At 41.0% G+C, this 16,406-nt stretch overlaps 1 non-coding gene across 1 annotated transcript; it reads left to right on the top strand.

Annotated features, from left to right (window-relative positions):
* The first annotated feature begins 6,419 nt into the window (after positions 1–6,419).
* Positions 6,420–6,495, top strand: TRNAT-GGU (transfer RNA threonine (anticodon GGU)). Its single transcript has one exon. It is a non-coding gene; the product is annotated as a tRNA-Thr (tRNA).
* Positions 6,496–16,406: the final 9,911 nt, after the last annotated feature.

Below are 16,406 nucleotides of genomic sequence, written 5' to 3'. Positions count from 1 at the left end.
AGATATAACCAAATTACCAGATGCAGAGTTTAAAATAATGATTGTTAGGATGCTCAAAGATATTAGAACAACCATAGATGGCCATTACGAAAACCTAAATAAAGAAATAACAAATATAAAAAAGGACATTGAAATAATAAAAAAGAATCAGTCAGAAATGACAAATACAATATCTGAAATAAAGAATACAATGGAAGGAATTAAAAGCAGGATGGATGAAGCAGAGAATCGAATCAATGAGTTAGAGGACATGATAAATAAAGGCACAGAAGCAGAGCAGAAAAAAGAAAGACTCAAAAGTCTGAGGAAACTCTAAGAGAGCTCTATGACAACATGAAGAGAAATAACATCTACATCATAGGGGTTCCTGAAGAAGAAGAGAAAGAACAAGGGATAGAGACTTTGTTCAAACATATCATAACTGAAAACTTCCCCCAATTAAGGCAGGAAAACATTTCATATGTTCAGAAAGCACAAAGAACTCCATTAAGGAGAAACCCAAAGAAACCAACACCAAGACACATCATAATTAAAATACCAAAGCTAAATGATAAAGAGAAAATATTAAAAGCTGCTAGAGAAAAAAAGACTATCACCTACAAAGGAGCCCCCATAAGGATGACTTCTGCCTTCTCAACAGAAACACTTGAGGCCAGAAGGGAATGGCAAGAAATATTCAAAGTAATGCAGAACAAGAACCTACAACCAAGATTACTTTATCCAGCAAGGCTGTCATTTAAAATTGAAGGAGAAATAAAAAGCTTTACAGACAAAAATAAACTCAAGGAATTCACTGCAAGCAAACCAAGGCTGCAAGAAATGCTAAAGAACCTGTTGTAAACAGATCAAAGGAAAAAACGAATATAGCAAAAGAGGAATACAGTTTTAAAGAAAAAAAAATGGCAATAAACAATTACATATCAGTAATAACCTTAAATGTTAATGGATTAAATGATCCGATCAAGACATATAGGGTAGTTGCATGGATAAGAAAACAGGACCCATACATATGCTGTCTACAAGAGACACACCTTAAATCAAAAGATTCACACAGACTGAAGATAAAAGGATGGAAAAAAAATATTTCACACAAATGGAAATGAAAAAAAAGCTGGGGTAGCAATACTTATATCAGACAAATTAGACTTTAAAACAAAGACCATAGTTAGAGATAAAGAAGGTCACTACATAATGATAAAAGGAGCAATCCAAAAGGAAGATATAACCATTATAAATATCTACGCACCTAATATAGGAGAACCTAAATATATAAACAGACTTTGATGGACTTAAAGGGCGAGATCAACAGCAATACTATAATAGTAGGGGATTTCAATACCCCATTAACATTATTAGATAGAGCCTCAGGAAAGAAAATTAACAAAGAAACAGCAGACTTAAAGGACATATTAGATCAACTCGATTTAATAGATATCTTCAGAACCTTTCACCCTAAAACAGCAGAATATACATTCTCTTCAAGCGCTCATGGTACATTCTCTAGAATAGACCACATGTTAGGGCACAAAAGTGGGCTCAACAAATTTAAGAAGATTGAAATCATATCGAGCACTTTCTCTGCTCACAATGGCATTAAACTAGAAATCAACCACAATAGAAAAATTGAAAAACATTCAAACACTTGGAAACTAATTAGCATATTATTAAATAACGAATAGGTTAACATTGAGATCAAAGAAGAAATTAAAAAATTCCTAGAAACAAATGATAATGAGCATATATCAACTCAAAATTTATGAGACACAGCAAAAGCAGTCCTGAGAGGGAAGTTTATAGCATTACAGGCATACCTCAAGAAGCTAGAAAAAGCTCAAATAAACAACTTAACCCTACATCTAAAAGAACTAAAAAAAGAACAGCAAGTAAAGCCCAGAGCTAGTAGAAGGAAGGAAATAATAAAGATCAGAGCAAAAATAAATGACATAGAGGCTAAAGAAACAATACAGAGGATCAATGAAACCAGGAGCTGGTTCTCTGAAAAGGTAAACAAGATCGATGAACCTTTAACCAGACTCACCAAGAAAAAAAGAGAGAGGACTCAAATAAATAACATTAGAAACGAGAGTGGAAAAATAACTATTGACACAACAGAAATACAAAATATTGTAAGAAAATACTATGAAGAACTGTACACCAAAAAACTAGACAACCTAGATGAAATGGACAAATTCCTTGAATCATATAATCTTCCAAAGATCAATCTGGAAGAATCAGAAAAACTAAGCAGACCAATTACAACAAATGAGATTGAAACAGCTATCAAAAAAGTCCCAAAAAAGAGAAGTCCTGGGCCTGATGGCTTCACAAGTGAATTCTACCAAATATTCAAAGAAGAACTAACTCCTATCCTTCTCAAGCTATTTCAAAAATTCAAGAGGAAGGAAGACTTCCAAACTCCTTTTATGAGGCGAGCATAATTCTGATTCCAAAACCAGGCAAAGACAACACAAAAAAAGAAAATTATAGGCCAATATCCCTGATGAACTTAGATGCAAAAATCCTCAACAAAATATTAGCAAACCGGATCCAGCAATATATGAAAAAAATCATACACCATGATCAAGTAGGATTTATTCTTGGGAGGCAAGGCTGGTACAATATTCATAAATCAATCAATGTGATTCATCACATACACAAAAGGAAGGAGAAAAACCACATGATAATTTCAATAGATTCAGAAAAAGCATTTGATAAAATCCAGCACCCATTCATGATCAAAACTCTCGGCAAAGTGGGAATACAGGGAACATATCTCAACATGATAAAGGCCATCTATGACAAACCCACAGCCAACATCATACTCAATGGGCAAAAATTAAAAGCAATCCCCTTAAGATCAGGATCAAGGCAGGGGTGCCCCCATTTCACCACTCTTATTCAACATAGTCCTGGAAGTCCTAGCCACAGCAATCAGACAAGAAAAAGAAATAAAAGGCATCCGAATTGGAAAAGAAGAAGTAAAACTCTCATTATTTGCAGATGATATGATATTGTATATAGAAAACCCTAAAGTCTCAGTCAAAAAAATACTAGACCTGATAATGAACTCGGCAAAGTGGCAGGATATAAAATCAATAGTCAGAAATCAGAGGCATTTTTATACACTAATAATGAACTGTGAGAAAGAGAAATCAAGGAATCAATCCCCTTTACCATTGCAACCAAAAAGATAAAGTACCTAGGAATAAATCTAACCAAGGAGATTAAAGACTTGTACTCGGAAAATTATAAAACATTGATAAAAGAAATCAGGGAAGATACAAATAAGTGGAGGCATATATCATGCTCATGGTTAGGAAGAATAAACATCATTAAAATGTCTATATTACCCAAAGCAATTTATAAATTTAATGCAATACCAATTAAAATACCAATGACTTATTTCAAAGATATGGATCACATATTCCAAAAATTTATATGGAACCAAAAGAGAACACAAATAGCCTCAGCAATCTTGAAAAGGAAGAATAAAGCTGGAGGTATCACACTTCTGGATATCAAGTTATATTATAAGGCCATTGTACTCAAAACAGCATGGTATTGGCATAAGAACAGGCACATAGATCAATGGAACAGAACTGAGAACCAAGAAATAAACCCACAGCATTATGGACAACTGATATTTGACAAAGGAGGTAAGGAAATACAATGGAGTAAAGACAGCCTCTTCAACAAATGGTGTTGGGAAAATTGGACAGCTACCTCCAAAAAAATGAAACTAGACCACCAACTTATACCACTCACAAAAATAAACTCAAAATGGATAAAAGACTTAAATGTAAGCTGTGAAACCATAAGCATCTTAGAAGAAAACATAGACAGTAAGCTCTCTGACATCTCTCACAGCAATATATTTGCTGATTTGTCTCCACAGGCAAGTGAAATAAAAGACAGGATAAAAAAAATGGGACTTTATCAAACTGAAAAGCTTCTGCACGGCTAAAGACAATTAAGAACAGAATAAAAAGACAAACTACACAATGGGAGAATATATTTGACAATGCATCTGATAAGGGGTTAATAACCAAAATTTATAAAGAACTTGTAAAACTTAATACCAGGAAGACAAACAATCCAATCCAAAAATGAGCAAAAGAAATGAATAGACACTTCTCCAAAGAGGACACACAGATGGCCAATAGGCATATGAAAAAATGTTTAACATCACTAATGATTAGAGAAATGCAAATTAAAACCACAATGAGATATCACCTCACACCAGTCAGAATGGCGCACATCAATAAATCAACACAGAATAAGTGCTGGCGAAAATGTGGAGAAAAGGGAACCCTCCTGCACTGCTGGTGGGAATACAAACTGGTGCAGCCACTGTGGAAAACAGTATGGAGATTCCTCAAGAAAATAAAAATCGAACTGCCTTTTGACCCAGCTATACCACTGTTAGGAATATACCCCAAGAACACCATAGCACTGTTTGAAAAGAAGAAATGCACCCCCATGTTTATGGCAGCATTGTTCACAATAGCAAAGATCTGGAAACAGTCCAAGTGTCCATCAGAGCATGAGTGGATTAAAAAGCTTTGGTATATATATACTATGGAATATATATACTTATGGTATATATATACTTTGGTATATATATACTCAGCTTTGGTATATATATACTATGGAATATATATACATATGGTATATATATACTTTGGTATATATATACTCAGCCATAAGAAATGATGACATAGGATCTTTTACAACAACATGGATGGGCCTTGATAACATTATACTGAGCGAAAGAAGCAAATCAGAAAAAACTAAAAACCATATGATTCCATACATAGGTGGGACATAAAGATGAGACTCAGAGACATGGACAACAGTGCTGGAATTGCAGGGTGGGGGGAGGAGAGGGAGGGGGTTGGGGGAGGGAAGGGGCACAAAGATCATGGCTTTTCAGCATTTGCCATATTCCCCCTTTAAGGAATAGACAGACAGCAAATATTTACTTATGGTGTTTCCACTATAAAGACTGCTGTCTTAGGGACAAATGCTGATGAACTATTTCAGCAGTTCCTCCTTCTTCAAAGACTTATATGTCAACATAGAGCTCCATGTTTCATAGGACATACTCAAGCTCACCCCATGCTCCCTGGAGCTTTAAGCACAAGGGAATGCCCCCCCCTTTTTTTTCTTTCTTTCTTTCTTTTCTTTTCTTTTTCTCTTTTTTTTTGTTGATGTATTTTTTTCTTTTATTTATTTATTTTTTGTATTTTTCTGAAGATGGAAATGGGGAGGCAGTCAGACAGACTCCCGCATGTGCCTGGCCGGGATCCTCCTGGCATGCCTACCAGGGGGAAATGCTCTGCCCATCTGGGGTGTTGCTCTGTTGCAACCAGAGCCATTCTAGCAACTGAGGCAGAGGCCATGGGGCCATCCTTAGTTCCCGGAGTGGCTTTGCTCTGGTGGAGCCTGCTTTGGCTGCAGGAGGGGAAGAGAGAAACAGAGAGGAAAGAGAGGGGTAGGGTTGGAGAAGTAGATGGACGCTTCTTCTGTGTGCTCTGACTGGGAATCGAACCTGGGAATCCTGCACACCAGGCCAAGGCTCTACCAATGAGCCAACTGGCCAGGGCCTAGGAATGCCCTTGTTGAGCAAGCTACCCAAAAGAAAATTATATGGAGGAACCATGACAGACTGAGCAAGTCAGTCTCATACTATTCATCACCAGAATGCTGCAACCCGGTGCAAACAGTTTCAACTTTCTCGGGAAGCAGCACAGCAGATTGAGAAATCCTGTCCAAGGGGTCCTATACTGCCCCTTCATTTGGAGTTAACCCTCAAGGACCCCTACCAGGACAACTTTGGCAGATGAATCTTACTCATATACCTTCATTTGGCACACAGTCGTATATCCACATTACAGTGGATACATATTCCGGATCTATAGTAACCTCTGTCAGAACAGGAGAGGCTGCTAAGCATGTTATAGCTCATTTTCTGTATGCATTGTTCTATTATTGGATTTCCTAAACTGGCTAAACTGAAAATGCTCCTGCATATGAAGCAAAAGCATTTACTGTATTTTGTTATGCTTACAATCTTTAAAGTTAAGGTATTATTAAAGTGTACTCAGCAAACATTTTAAGGTCAATTTTAAAAAAAATTTTAAAGGGGGTAGTCATATCCTGGAATTCCTACTGGTCTACCATATCATGCTTTTTACTTAAAAAAAATTACATTTCTTTTGAATGCTGATGAACAGGAGACACCAAATCATTTTAGCCTGCAAACTACTACCTTTTTTATTAGATCCAGCTAATAACACTGTTTTGTCTTTTTCCAAATAGCTCCAGATATATGGAAAAGATTTATATAGGCGGATGGGGATCCTCAAACCCCTCAGTGAGATCTTCTGAGAATGGCTTTTAAGATACCTAGAGGCATGGCCCTGGCCGGTTGGCTCAGTGGTAGAGCGTCGGCCTGGTGTGCGGAAGTCCCGGGTTCGATTCCCGGCCAGGGCACACAGGAGAGGTGCCCATCTGCTTCTCCACCCCTCCCCCTCTCCTTCCTCTCTGTCTCTCTCTTCCCCTCCCGCAGCTGAGGCTCCATTGAAGCAAAAGATGGCCCAGGCGCTGGGGATGGCTCCTTGGCCTCTGCCCCAGGCGCTAGAGTGGCTCTGGTCACGGCAGAGCGACACCCCAGAGGGGCAGAACGTCGCCCCCTGGTGGACGTGCTGGGTGGATCCCAGTCGGGCGCATGCGGGAGTCTGTCTGACTGTCTCTCCCCGTTTCTAGCTTCAGAAAAATACAAAAAAAAAAAAAAAAAAGATACCTAGAGGCAGAAAAAGCCCAATAGAGATCAGTGGAACTACCAGCTTTTAGGATACACCCTTAAAGGCTCCAACACCCCCAAGGGGTCTCATAGGATGCCATCTGAGTCCTGCTTCAATAGTGGAAAGGAAGGTCATTGAGCTAAAGTCTGCCAGGCTTACATGCCTCTGCTGTGAGGAAACAGGGACACTGGAAGGTAGGCTTCCCCCTCACTCCTCTAAGGGAGGGTTCAGTCTCTTCCAGCCCTGCTCCAGCCACCTAGGACCTAACCTTGCCCAGAAAGCTGGGGTTGGCCACTGAAGGCTGAAGGTGCCCAGGGTCGTTGGCCCCATCTACAACACTGTGGACGAGCCTAAGGTATTTCTTCCAAGAAGCAGGTAAACTGATCTCATTTGTACAAGGGCCACTTAACTATGTTTTGCCTGAATAGTCAGATTTTTTATTCTTCCCTCAAAGATCTCTGTTGTGGGTGTTGATAGTCCGATTTTCTGCTGCTTTGCTTAATATATAGTGTTTCCTTTATCCCTCCTACCTCAATGCCCCACTCATATTTCAGGCTGGGACCTACTCCTAATTTAGAGCTCTCTTTCCCTCTTTTGCCAACTTCTATTTTGAATCTACCTTTGCCACCCAGCTTAGTATATCCCAAGGTTCTCTTTACCATGCTAAAGTCGCAGAGCTCCAGAGAAAAGCAACCTGCTCTCATCTCTCCAGGCAGAGAACAGAAGCTACATATCCATGCATGATGCAAAGGGCTTCTCCAGTCTACCTGAATCATTGCCAGCTGGAAGCAGCGGTCATTGGGACTTGGACATGAGCTGCAAAGTATAAAATGGTGACAACAATTCCAGTGCCATGCGGACTTTTCCTGGATGTGAACTTTTCCTGGACTCCTGCTCCCTGTGACAGCTCCTAACAGACTGAAATGTGGTTGGGTTGCATTTTTCAGGGATTTGGCATGGTGATGGGGCCAACTTGGACTTGGTGAACATGTTAAGGACACTACTCTTTTAGGGATTCTTGCTGTATTGGCCAAGAGTTTGCTTAAAGGCTTTTAATCACTGTAAAAAAAATAGAAAACTGGATAAAGAAGATGGGACACATATACACCATGGTATACTATATTCAGCTAGAAGAAATGATGACATCAGATCACTTACAGCATAATGGTGGAATCTTGATATCATTATGCAGAGTGAAATAAGTGAATCAGAAAAAAAAACAAGAACTGCATAATTCCATACATTGGTGGGACATAAAAGTGAGACTAAGAGGCATGGACAGGAGTGTGGAGGTTACAGTGGGTGGGGGGAGGGAATGAGGGAGAGGGATAGGGGGAGGGGTACAAAGAAAACTGGATAGAGGGTGATGGAGGACGATCTCTCTTTGGGTGATGGGTATGCAACAGAACTAAATGACAAGATAACCTGGAAATGTTTTCTTTGAATATATGTACCCTGATTTATTGATGTCACCCCATTGATGTGCTATACCTCTTCAATATCAAATAGAATGATTTTATCTATAAATCAGGTATATATTAATACACATATTACACACCAGGAAATAAATACGTGCCACAACTCCGTGTAGGAACTTGCTTTGGGTTAATTTGCAGAATTCCAGGTGGAGGGAGGCAAGTTGGTAGAGACTTAGGAGATGGACAAGAGCTGTTCCCCAGGGTTCCATTTCTTAAGCTGTGACACACACTGTGGGGACAAAGTGGTGTATCTTCTTAGAGTGTTAGTTTTTCCTCAATGATAAGTAGTTTAAAACCATATTTTTTTAATTAAAATAAACATGCCTATATAATGGAATGAATTTTAAAATTCCTTGAATTTTTCATTGAAAGTAAGATTTCCAGACATTTCCCTTTCTGGAAGAATAGCCCCAGGCCTTCTGAGAATTGGGCATATCTTCCCTTCTGCATTCAGGGTACACAGACCCACAGGTGTAGGAGCAGAGGAGCCCTTGAAAAGGCTTAAGTAAATATGATTGGTAGGGGCATTTCATTCTGGTTACAGTTTGGGTATGAAAGAAGCAAGACCAAAGGCCTTGGTGATAAGGTCCAAACACAGGTAAAGGATAAAAAGTAGTCCACTTGGCTATTTCACACATGCACATTCACACCCTGCAAAATGAAGATGTAAAAGATTGACTGACTAGCACATGTCCAAATACCTCCTCCTATCACCCCTTCCCTTAGCCCCACTCTTCTTCACATGAAACATTGGCCACATCTGTGTGCTTGGCCTGGCTTGCTCATTCCACCTGCCTCCCATGGCAGAATCCCTCCAGCAACAGCCCGACTAAACATTTTCACACATGGGGCAATGTGCCGTGGTCATTTGGTCACAGCCAATTATGTTTCTGGGCAATTCCTGAAGTCTGATATGTCTGCATAATGCCATTCTCTATAGTCTGATAGCAACTTGTGTTTGGAGAAAGAGGGTTTCATGGAGGGAAGGAATTTTTTTCCCTCTTTTACAGCAGACAATTGTTGTTTCAGGATGTAGTAACTTCCATTGGTGAGGAGATTTATTACTTCCTGGAGAAAGCAATTTTTTTCTCAAGTGTGAACATTAAGACAGGGACACCTAAAAAAAGTCGCTAATTTTGGCTTTTGTAACCTAGAGGGGAAGAGAAATTAAACTCTGCCCCATTTCTCCCACCCGAGGAATAAGCAATGAAGTGCTCTCCAAAGCACAAAGCAGAGAGAGCCTTGTGTTCTTAGCAACAACAATACAGAGTCACCAGCTTTGACAATTGTCTCTTTAACAACAAACTAACACAAATTCTTTATTTTTTAATGCAATGAAGATCCAATGCAGCAAAGGCACAATGACAACTACTTACACACCCTACCCTCCATCACATCTCAATGATGGCTCCAAAGATGTGCTTTTATTTTGTAGTGGCTTACTGAGGAGGGTCAGGGCTCTCTCCCCTAGGACTTCTTTTCTCAGGCTGCCTTCTTTCCCTGGGCAATTTTGTCCATTCCTATTGCTCTCCTTGTCATTCATTGGCAGATGACTGACCAATCCATATCCATGCCCACATCTCTCCACTGAGCACCAACGCACACAGCAACCAGAAAGACCAGATTTCAGACTCCATACATCAAAGCCCGAGCTCATCTTCTTCCCTCTCAACACTGCTCACTCTAGTGTGATCTGTATTTAAATGACCAGCACCATTTTCCACTCACATCCTCAAACTAGAAACCCTGAGCACCCAATTTCTCTCTCTCTCTTAACATCCAACTCTTTCAATTAGCCATCAGTTCCAGGTGGTTCAAACTCTTAAACACTTCTAGAAGCTGTTTAATTTCATTGCCTTCATCTCCACCTCTAACACCACCCTACTGGTCTGTCTGCCCCATCTTTTCCCCTAATTCCCTGTTCCTGTCTGTGCACTGCTGCCAGAGGGAATACATACTACTCCCTTAAACAAACAAACCAACAAAAAACTTCCCTGATGTATAACCTAAGAAGAAAGTTTAAATACTCTATTTTATAAGACACCTCATGAACCAGCCATTTGCCTCTCATCGCTCAGAATCTTAACTCTATTCCCAAATGCAGAATACTAAGGCATTTATAATTTCCTAAAGTTCCAGCTCTTACCCTTAAGCCTTTGCACATGCTGTTCCCTTTGTCCAGAATAGTTTCTGTCCTCTTCCTCATGGCTGAACCGAAGCATGCTATTCCATCCTCAGGGCCCAGGACTAGAATGGTGTCTATGCATGACGCTGGGAGTGAGCACCTGCTCCCTAGTGGTGCCTATCTTGCTCCACCTTAGTTCCAGCCCTCCAGATACTTAGAACCACTTCCATCCTGGTCCCTACTATCTTCCTCCCTCAGGATGCCTATCCTGTGTCCTCCACTGCTGTCCACTATTTCCCTCCACTGTAGCATTTATTCTGCTCTATATTGTAATTGACCTTTTACTTATTTTTCTTCACCATTATACTAAAATGTCTTTGAGGGCAGGGATCTTTTATTAACTGTTCTTGTCACAGTGCTATCTAGTAGGCAATTGATATGTATTGCAGAAACCAATATAATTTCTCTTCTGTATGTGTCAGGTATGATGATATACCTGTAGAATGAAAGTTTGACTTGGGAGGGAGCCCATAAACCATCAGGTCAAACTCCTCATTTTAAAATGAAGAAATTGAGGTCAAGAAGGTTAGGGCACGACTGTTTCTCAGAATGACATAAGCTGGAAAATTATCTGAGTACCTTATTTTTAGCAGATATCAGTTGACAGTGCAATGAAACATAAGCTATTCACCAGTGATATTTAATAGTTGAGCCAAGTAATGTAATATGTCAATCAAAATGATTTTATAACTCCTTATAAAATAAACTAAATCAAGTTTTTATAAGATATTTTTCTTAAGTTGGTATGCAAGTGCCCACCACCACCAGACCACCCACATTTCACATTTGAAACAACTGGGAAAGTGCTGGAAGGAATAAGTGTAAATGCAGCTAGAAAGAAGAGTGTTTACTAATTTGAGATACTACATAGCTGATCAAGACCCTTCCTTCAACTTCTGGAGGGTAGGAGACAGATGGCATAGCCATTCTCTTGGTCACTTCTCCTCTGTGAAGTTCTTAAAGCAAGAACTACTATAAGTAATGGGGATTGTCATGCATGTGCAATCAAGGCAAGGAGTCTCTTTGGGTAGTACTTGTTTATATATGTGAAAACATAGGTATCCTATTAAGAATTAAATCTTTCATGTTTGGGTCCCTTAAGCAAATATACTATAAAATGATAATTTATTAGTCTCTGAAATTTATCAAACTCTCAACAAAATCAAATTTAAATCTATTCATTTTGTATTTGCAAAAAAGGACAGTGATAAAAATAAAAGAAATACACAGAAAATATTTTTTTAAAGCAAAGAACAGAATGCTGGAGGGGAGGAGAAGAATGCTGAATTGAGCACCTTCTCCAGGTGATAAGCCAGCAAGTAGCAAAGCCAGAGTAAAACCTCCCTCATCAGCTGCTTCACTTGAGAATCTGAAAGGCACAGAAGTCTTCTGGATGTTGTTAACTAAAAGTAAAAGATGACTGACATTCTATCTTGTGCAAAAGTAACCATGAAACAAAATGAGCTCAGAATTCTGATGTTTAGAATAAGCTGGCAAAAACATTATTTGGACTGCCAATTATATGATTTGAAGGAAACCATACCCAGCAGTGTATCTCTTTACCAAATTTCTCTCTTACAGAAACTATGAACCATTAAGGACCTTAAGGGATTTTTAATTACTGACAATCCTCCTGTCTCATTTCCCACTCTCAACTCGCATCTGTCTATAGAGACTTGAATATTTACCAGTAGTGTGCTGTTATATATTTAAGAACCAGTTTTCCAGGAGAGAAAAATGCCATGATTTGGAGCATTTGCCAGTTTCCTTGGTGTAAATTCTCCCTTCATGGCCAATTACAAGTTACCAAGGTGACATCACTAAATGCAGAGTTAGAAAAGATGTGCCGGTATGAGCCAACTCCAGCACACTGCTGCTTGAAACCTCAAGACTCCTTGATCTACAGAGAAGTCTTCAGTGTAGCTCACCCAGAGCAGGTCTTTAGACTTCGCCTGTTTCTAACCCAAATTCTTCATTAGTCTTGATTAGCTAGGTTATGCTACATAACAAATTAGGTCTGAAATCTCAGTGGCTTTAAAACTGCAACGGTTTATATTTCAGTCATGAGTCCATGAGGGGAGGATGCTCACTTATCATAGTGACTCAGGTCCCAGATGGATGAGAGCTTTACCATCTGGAAACTGCTGGTAGCAGTGAGGGAAAGCCTGGAGATTTGCATATGATTTTTTCACCATCTCAGCCCACATTTCATTAGTCAGGACTAGTCTCATGGCCCCACCTAAAAGCAAGAGATTTGGCAAGTTGCGAGGGAGTAGATGGAATGTTTGGGGAGTAGTCTCATCATACCATGATGATTTCAGCAGGCATCCATGCTTCTTGATGGTACAGGGCATAGCACATTCAAGGGACAAAATGGGATTAAAGAGAAATAAAGGACCTGAATCTGAATGCCTTGGGAAACTCAGCAGCTCAGCAGGAATCTTCTAACAAGTTTTTTAACTTAAAATAAATATTAGTGTGCCAAACCAACTGTTTTTCTTCGATTTGGAAGGAAACTTATAGCTCAACAAAAAATCCAGGAAGGCTTTGCTCTGGTCCTCTTTGCTACACTTGGGAGATGCAGCAAGTTGTTATGAACTTGCCTGTCTAAACAATAAACAAGCAATTTGAGGCTTTTCTGCCCGAGTCTAAAGCCCAGAGTCCCTTCCAGGAGCATAGCAAATTTCGAGGAGGCACAGCCCCTCAGCATCCAAGTGTCTTTGAGACCTGATGTCTAAGACTGGGGGACCGCAGGTTCCCAGGGACTCTTGCCTAAACCACAGCATTTCAACTTAACAGAAATTTAAGTGTACTTTGTGCCCAGTGAGGACCAGCGAGATGGGCTTCCACAGAGGAGAGGGCATCAGGTTCCTCAAATTCTCCCACTGGTTCCTATATCTCTTAGCTGATGAGACACAGCATCACTTTAACCATTTCCATTCTGAAAGCAAATGCCCTGAGACTGGGGTTAGGAGAATGCCCTGAAGTCAGGAGCAGAATATGACCAAACCCTAACTCAGCCCCTAACTATGGGCACATGGACAAGTCTCTGTCTCTAGCATCTCCTTTACCTCATTTACAAATGGAAGATCTTGGACTATATTTTTCCACACTTTCTTTGTGAAGCCTTTTGGAATCAATCTGCCCAAGAGGAGAGAAGCTGGTGGGCAAGGCCCCAGAACCCCATTCTAACTTCTAACCAGAGCAGATACTGAGTAGAGCAAAAGTAGGGTTACAGTATGAATATACTAACCACAGAGTTTATTCTTGTATTTTTATTTAACAATGATTGTATTATTTTCCACACAAACAACAGTAAGCCTACTTTTGCCCTGCCTTGTATATTTTTTATGTGTGTGATTTTAGAGCAAATTTTTTATTTTATTTTTCAGAGGGGTGCCATTGCCTCATAAGAGTTTTTTTTCTTTTAATTTTTATTTTTTATTGAGAGGCGGGAGGCAGAGACAGACTCCCGCATTCACCCCCACTGGGATTCATCTGGCAAGCCCCTTACTAGGTGATGCTCTGCCCAGCCGGACCACTGCTTTGTTGCTCAGCAACTGGGCTACTTTAGTGCCTGAGGTGAGGCCATAGAGCCATCCTCAGCTCCTAGAGCCATCTTTGCTCAACCATTCAAACCATGGCTGCAGGAAGGGTGGAGAAGCAGATGGTTGCTTCTCCTGTGTGCCCTGATGGGGAATTCAACCCAGGACTTTCACAGGCCATGCCAACACTCTACCACTGAGCCAACTAGCCAGGGCCAAGAGTTGTTCTTCAGCAAAGTTTCTTTTTTTTAAGAGTAAAAACAATTAAACCAATCTGACTACCTGTGGGGCAGTTGTGTTAGGCTTGCTTTCAAGTTTACCAGCTGCAGGCACATTGCTTAATTAGTGTGTGAGCCCCTGGCAGAAGGACGTGTGCATAGCCTAGATAAAACTATGGGCGCTTGCACTGAAGAGAGATGAGCGATGGGGAATTGTGGGTGGTGGGTTGCCTGCCCGCCACTGTGAGGGGCCATTCTTGCTGTTTGTGTGCCGGAGAAGAGGTTTTCCCTTGCCTGTGTGCTTGTCCAATCTTGTGAGACTTTATTAAATGTTATGGCCCAACAACCCTTTCCAACTCTACAGTTTTTCTACTGTCTGCCCAAATCCAGTGCGAACCTGCCTGGCCTCGGCCACCGGCATTGCACTACCTGAGAGAGGTGGAGAAAATAATGTGGACTGATGGCACTACTGTCCCAGCAAGTAAGTTGCTCATGTGGCTCGGGAGGCACCATCAGGACGCTGCCCTTCCTCAGGGAGCCTGTGAGCCAGGCTGCCCGTTCTTCCACATTGCCTGGGCTCCGCACGTGCAGCCCAAGTCAGGCCTCTCCATCCAACCCTGCCCCCGCATCCCTCCCCCCTTACACTGCTACAAGGACTCTACACTCAGACAGAGTAAGCAGCAGGCAGAGCAACGGGGCACGGAACTTCCCAGAGACTATGGGGGAGGACTGCAGTCTGCATGGAGAACATGTGGTTTGGAATAGTTCCACAGAATATTAAATCATACAAGAATTTTTACTCATCATCATCGTGGAGGTCACAACATTACTTTCCTCTAATGAATTCTTTATATTATCAGCTCTTCTGTTTTTCTCCTTTCCTCCCCTCCTCCTGCCTTGCTGTGCGCAGCTCTGTCCCCTATAGTCTCTGTGTGGGAACATGTGGTAATACTTTTTCTTTATTTAGGCTTTGAGTTTGGTCTACACCTGAGTAGGCCTTCAAGTAACGCTCAGCAGGCGTCAGGTGAGGTTGCGCTCCAGAAGTGCTGTGCGCACACTTGGGCGTGCCTGCTGGCTCCCAGCCAGTGGGGCCCTCCAGATGTGGCTTCAACAGGCAGCCTCGTGGACTGGTTAAGGTTCTGCGATGGGTTTTTCAGAATGTGATATCCCACCACAGCACTCTCCTAGTCTTCATGAAACAGAGGGTTGATTGCCAAAGTCCTGCAACCTCCAAAGGGAAAGAACAAAGAAAGGAAAAGAGAGAGAAAAATAGAGGAAAGAAGTCATGTGTTCTAGAAATGTTTTCTATGGCAATTATCCTGACAGTCTCATGAAGTCAATATTATTTCCAACTTATAAGTGAGAAAACTGCAGATCAGAGAAGTCAACTGACCTGCTCAAGGTCCCAGAGCCAGGAAGTGGCAGAACCAAGATTTAGAGACATCTTATTTCACGCCCAGTGTTCTCCATGATTAACAAGCCGTAGTTTTTTGTTTTGGTTTCTGGAGCTGCTGGAATGCCAGTGGCCAAGGCCAGACAAGTTCACACTGGATTCAGGCAGACAGTAGAGAAACTGTGGAGCCAGAAAGCATCAGACCGTACCTGTTTATTGGAGGTGAGCAAAGACAGGCGAACAAATGACAAAAGGGAAAGAGCTAATAAAGGAAAATCTGCTATTCACAGTAAGAGCAAGGGAGCAAGGAAAACTGTACCTCACGGTAGCGGGAGAGCGGTCTGGGAGAATCACCTCCTGGGGAAGCATCCATAGCCTTATCTAGGCTACGCACACGTGCTCATGCACTAATCAAGCAAAGGGTTTGCAGTTGGTTAACCAGCGAGCAAACCTAACTCAGCTGCCTACCATAGCATAACTATACACCCAGGTGCTATACTAGGCACCCTATAGACATGCTCTCCTTTTTACAGTAGCCCAGCAAGGTAGGTTCACAGATTTTACAGAAATGAAGCTCAGAAAGGTTACATTGCCCAAGATCACCTAGCCAAATGTGGAAATGACCTTGATGCTTTCTGCCTCAAACCTATCTTTCTCTGACCTTCTATGACTTTTCTGACTCTCAAGGATAAAAGCTCCCAGAGCTTTCCAAACTTTCAATAGACCTGAATCCACATCTTCCTGCACCATGCCCACCATGATCTTCCTGCCCATCCTTCTT

Source organism: Saccopteryx bilineata, chromosome 3 (assembly GCF_036850765.1).
Source record: "Saccopteryx bilineata isolate mSacBil1 chromosome 3, mSacBil1_pri_phased_curated, whole genome shotgun sequence".
NCBI lineage: Eukaryota > Metazoa > Chordata > Mammalia > Chiroptera > Emballonuridae > Saccopteryx > Saccopteryx bilineata.
The sequence above is the reverse complement of the archived record's forward strand: the minus strand, read 5'-3'. Positions and strand labels throughout refer to the sequence as shown.